Source organism: Sinocyclocheilus grahami, unplaced genomic scaffold (genome assembly GCF_001515645.1).
Source record: "Sinocyclocheilus grahami isolate Dianchi unplaced genomic scaffold, SAMN03320097.WGS_v1.1 scaffold212.1, whole genome shotgun sequence".
NCBI classification, from domain to species: domain Eukaryota; kingdom Metazoa; phylum Chordata; class Actinopteri; order Cypriniformes; family Cyprinidae; genus Sinocyclocheilus; species Sinocyclocheilus grahami.
Genome location: NW_015505391.1, coordinates 1298598 through 1303865, shown reverse-complemented (window position 1 = coordinate 1303865; position 5268 = coordinate 1298598). Strand labels below are relative to the sequence as shown.

At 40.4% G+C, this 5268-nt stretch overlaps 1 protein-coding gene and 1 long non-coding RNA gene across 2 annotated transcripts in view; both read left to right on the top strand.

The window, feature by feature from the left end:
- Positions 1 to 5268, top strand: part of LOC107596001 (E3 ubiquitin-protein ligase KCMF1) — an 18247-nt gene that overhangs the window by 4295 nt on the left and 8684 nt on the right. The gene's annotated exons all lie outside the window — the stretch shown is intronic.
- Positions 1 to 5268, top strand: part of LOC107596002 (uncharacterized) — an 11945-nt gene that overhangs the window by 3203 nt on the left and 3474 nt on the right. Inside the window, exon 2 of the long non-coding RNA XR_001610326.1 lies at positions 4234 to 4236. This is a non-coding gene — a long non-coding RNA (uncharacterized lncRNA). The remainder of the gene's footprint in view (positions 1 to 4233; positions 4237 to 5268) is intronic.

Below are 5268 nucleotides of genomic sequence, written 5' to 3'. Positions count from 1 at the left end.
AGGGAAAGATGAATGCGGCCAGGTACAGGGATATCCTGGACGAAAACCTTCTCCAGAGTGCTCAGGACCTCAGACTGGGCCGAAGGTTTATCTTCCAACAAGACAATGACCCTAAGCACACAGCTAAAATAATGAAGGAGTGGCTTCACAACAACTCTGTGACTGTTCTTGAATGGCCCAGCCAGAGCCCTGACTTAAACCCAATTGAGCATCTCTGGCGAGACCTAAAAATGGCTGTCCACCAACGTTTACCATCCAACCTGACAGAACTGGAGAGGATCTGCAAGGAGGAATGGCAGAGGATCCCCAAATCCAGGTGTGAAAAACGTGTTGCATCTTTCCCAAAAAGACTCATGGCTGTATTAGATCAAAAGGGTGCTTCTACTAAATACTGAGCAAAGGGTCTGAATACTTAGGACCATGTGATATTTCAGTTTTTCTTTTTTAATAAATCTGCAAAAATGTCAACAATTCTGTGTTTTTCTGTCAATATGGGGTGCTGTGTGTACATTAATGAGGAAAAAAAATTAACTTAAATGATTTTAGCAAATGGCTGTAAATATAACAAAGAGTGAAAAATGTAAGGGGGTCTGAATACTTTCCGTACCCACTGTATATATATATAAGACATACCAATGTGTTCCAGCAACTAGCTTCCCATCTGAGAGGGTTTTTAGAGCCAGTGGGAACATAGTTTCATGACACAGAGCTTCTCTTAAACCAGAGACAGTTGACAGACTTGTGTTCTTAGCTTAAAAACTTGCAAAAAATACTTATCCCAGTTTAATATTTTGCCCCAGTTGCATAGAGTAAATTGTGAATTGCATGTATACTGGTCCACTGCTGCACACGTGCCACAATATCGATACAGGACCAGCTTAATATTTTGCCCCAGTTGCATAGTGTAAATTGTGAATTGCATGTATACTGGTCCACTGCTGCACACGTGCCACAATATCGATACAGGGCCAGCTGTATCGATGCTCGTATCGTCAAATCTGTGACGATACATCATCGTATCGATATTTTGAACACAGCACTAGTTTTTACCCTGCAAACACGCAGAGCTGTAAATGGGAACTGGTAGATCGATAAGAAGATAATGTATTATAAAAATCTAAACAGTAAAATAATAAACAATATCACTCATTAGAACATGCAGAAACTAAAAAATATTTTTTTTCTATTAAGATATTTATTTTGTTATTGTTTTGTTATTGAAAAAGTAAATAATTCAAAAACGTGAAGTATTTGTCATGTTCTGACTCTGTAAAGAGTAGTTTAAAGGGGTCATATGATGTTGCTAAAAAGAACATTATTTTGTGTATTTGGTTTAATTAAATGTGTTTATGCGGTTTAAGGTTAAAAAAAACACATTTTCCACTATACATTATTGTTCGACGAGACAAAAACATCAAAACCCATTATAAACGAGGCATTTGTTGCATCCAGTGGGGACATAATTACAGATTATAATGACTTATACTGTCTTTTTTACGCATTGCATTGCATCGCGCCGCGTAAAACATAAAACCATGTCTGCATTTGTGATCGGAGAAATGACAAACAACAAGCGCTACTCTACACTGCTCAAAACTCGCGTTTGAATCATCAGTGGCAAATCCTTTAAATATGAAAACGTACTTACGGTCTGTGAGTCAGAACAGCCGGCATTGTAGTCTACTCTCCCAGAATCAGGAAACAGTCCTCCATAAAATGCGCTGCACACATCTGAATATTTAGGTTGAACTGTTCTGGAACAGTGTTGTAAATACAACTTAACCACCGTCCTCTTTTGGAAGGCCAAACAAAGTAGTTTCGCTTTCACAACGAAACACACAGCATCACACACGGCAGGCTTGAGTAAGTGGTGGCCGGCGGGCTTGAGAATGGCGTGGCCGGCGGATTAGACGAAGGAGTGGCCGGCCGGCTTGAGGCAAACACATGTGACGACCCCGGGGCTTGACTCTGCTTCGTCCACGGTGAAAGCCGATCTGGCGATCCACAGCGTGAAGTTGATGTATTTCCTCAGCGACCAGCACGGATCAGCTCCTAGGCATGACGAAGCGGATATCGTCCTCTTTTGGAAGGCCAAACAAAGTAGTTTCGCTTTCAAAATGAAACACACAGCGCCTTCACGACATGGCGGCAGCAACAGTACTACAGCGAGAATAAAAGTTACACCTTCTTTCATTGCGTGAACATTTAGGCAGCGTTCTGCAAATCTTCCCACATCGTGACGTTGACGTGGGGGCATGTTAGAACGAGCCATTTTAGGTAGGCGTGGTTGACTCTTAACTTTTATAAAGAATATCTCTTTGGATTTGAGACTTTAGTCTTTGCAACTTTACAGATCTTCCTTATGCACCAAGAGCTTGTAACACTCCAAAGAGAAAGGAAAAATTTAAATCGCATCATATAACCCCTTTAAAACCACAATTAATTGTACGGTTTCTACAACTTTCCCTTGGGAGCAAAAATTTGCCTTGAAACCTGAAAGAAATTAAGATTTTAAATTGATCATGATATCGATATCGGCTGATATGAAAAATTGTATCATGATTTTTTTTTTTTGAGCACGGGCCCACACTATAAGGTGGCGCTGAATGCCATTGCCTCAGAATCTTTGGACTGAAGCAGAATGCAGCTGACAAAGACACAAAGAAGTGTACACAATGTCTTGTTCCCTCCTCTCAGGGAACCAAGGTTACGTTACGACATTCCCTCTCGAGTCGGTCTCTCGACACTGCGTCATCTGGGGATCTCATAAAATCCCGCCATGTTGATAGCGAAGGTCCAGATCGTCTGTAATCAAAGCTGTTGACCTCAACTAAAAGTACTTCACACAACGGAAGTCCTCATAAGCTCAGCAGCATAGCAGCTATAAGAGCAAGTTGCACAAAGCATTAGACTACTGCAAACTCATTGCAGAGTAAAGGACAGCGGTCTCGCCTTCATCCTGGATTAACCATACACTCACTGCCAGCATTCATGTCAGTGCTTGTTTCCAAACTGCATTAACAGCAGACATTCAGCACCGCAGACACATGTATAGGTGACGGCACTATCGCCTAGCAATGTTTACTGCTAGATTTGTGACATCCGCAGTGTGAGTACCGCACCGCCAGTGTGCTGGTGGCCAAATAATGCTTGCGGCAGTAGCACAGACGCTATTGCATAATGTTGCAACTGGTGGCAAACCTGATCGTGCTGTGCGGTTAATGGTGGCGGTTGTGCCAACCACTAGTGCTAATGTCCACTGCAGCGGTGATGCCGGTGCTGTCATGAACATAATGCACGCGGAGTTAACACCGTGCAGATGAACACGAAGGCAGCAGTAGCACTGGTGCTAATCCCCAGTCAGTATTTACATGACTTAGTCAAACACTGCCAACTCGTTGGGGCTGCAACAGCAGTTTAAGACAAATGCTTTCAGCTAGCTTGATTCCTGCACAGACAATGCATTAAGGCTATAAAAACACAAATAAGCTATAGCAACATGCATAGGTGCCTCATAGCCTAACTACCGTAGTTGTCCACATGACCTATTTGACACAACCCACAATCTCAGTTCAAGTTGTAGACATAGTCCTCTTGCAAAGGCAAACTCACAATGCGAGTGAGGAACATTCAAATCACAGAACTGACCAGAGTGCCCAGCATGAATTGATCATGTAGAAGGCATCTTGGAGGGGTGTGGTGTCCAAGTCGCAAAATCTAGCTACTGGGGTGCCTCAGGGCTCAGTTCTTAGACCACTTATCTTCTCTTGTCTACATGGCATCACAAGGTTCTGTCATTCAGAAGCTTTTCATATCACTGCTATGCTGATGACACTCAACTCTACCTCTCATTCCATCCTGATGATCTGACGATACCTGCTCGCATCTCAGCATGTCTAACAGACATTTCTTGCTGGATGAAAGACCATCACCTTCAACTCAACCTAGCCAAGCCAGAACTGCTTGTGGTTTCAACAAACCCATCACTTCATCACAATTTCACCATCCAGCTAGGTGCATCAAACATAACTCCTACAAAGACAGCCAGAAACTTTGCAGTTGTGATTGATGATCAGCTGACTTTCTCAGACCACATTGCTAAAACTGCCCGGTCCTGCAGATTTTCTTTATACAACATTAGGAAGATCAGACCCTTTCTTTCGGAACATGCTACACAACTCCTTGTTCAAGCTCTTGTTTTATCCAGACTGGACTATTGCAGTGCTCTCTTAGCAGGTCTTCCAGCCAATTCTAACAAACCTATACAACTAACCTAGAATGCGGCTGCAAGATTAGTCTTTAACGAGACAAAAGAATGCATGTCACACCTCTGTTCATCAATTTGCACTGGCTACCAATAGCTGCTTGCCTAAAATTGAAGGCATTGATGTTTGCCTACAAAACCACCACTTGCTCTGCACCCCTTTACCTAAATTCACTACATCAGAATTATGGAGATAGGACTAACTGCAGAACATGACAGTCTGAGGACCACAGCGCCAGACTAACAGTCTGAGGCCGGAAGTGGGCGGAGCAAGTGTTGCCTTACTAGGCATTCCGCTACTTCCGTGTTTTGGACCGTTTCAAAGTTTAAAACAACGTTATAATCAAGTATTATATTAAAACGATTGAATTAAAAAGATATATAAGATGCACTTTTAGTTATTTTTATATATATATATGTATGTAAAAAAAATAAAATAGACATAATACTATAGACAATTGTCAGTTTTTTTTATTTATTATAGTTTATCCATTTGTTTTTTGTGTCATAAATGATTAACAATATAAATTGAAAAAATCTTTAAAAAAAACAACAAAAAAAACAAAGCTTGAGCATTTGAACATTTGATTTAATTGAAAAAGCATTTTTTTATACTCAATTTCACAACTAACCACGTTTTTTCATAGAACAAAAATAAAATAAAAATATTTAAATAAAATGTGTTTTCCCTCTTAAATAACAAAAGCATTACACACTAGCTGTACCTGCCCCAAATAAATACAATTAATTAAAAATACAAAATCAAACTAAAGTAAATAAATAAATTGAAGTTATGCAGGCACACATTTAACAATAATTCTCAAAAATAACATTAATACTAAATTAAATCAAAATACCATAAACATGGAGTTAATCCTGAGGTGCCTTTTGTCCAGACACTCACAAAGAAAAACATCCATATCTTCCTTGAATTGGAAACGAAACATGAAAGGCTCTTTGGCCAGTTGTTGGTCATCATTGATTTCCGCCTGATTAAATTGAAG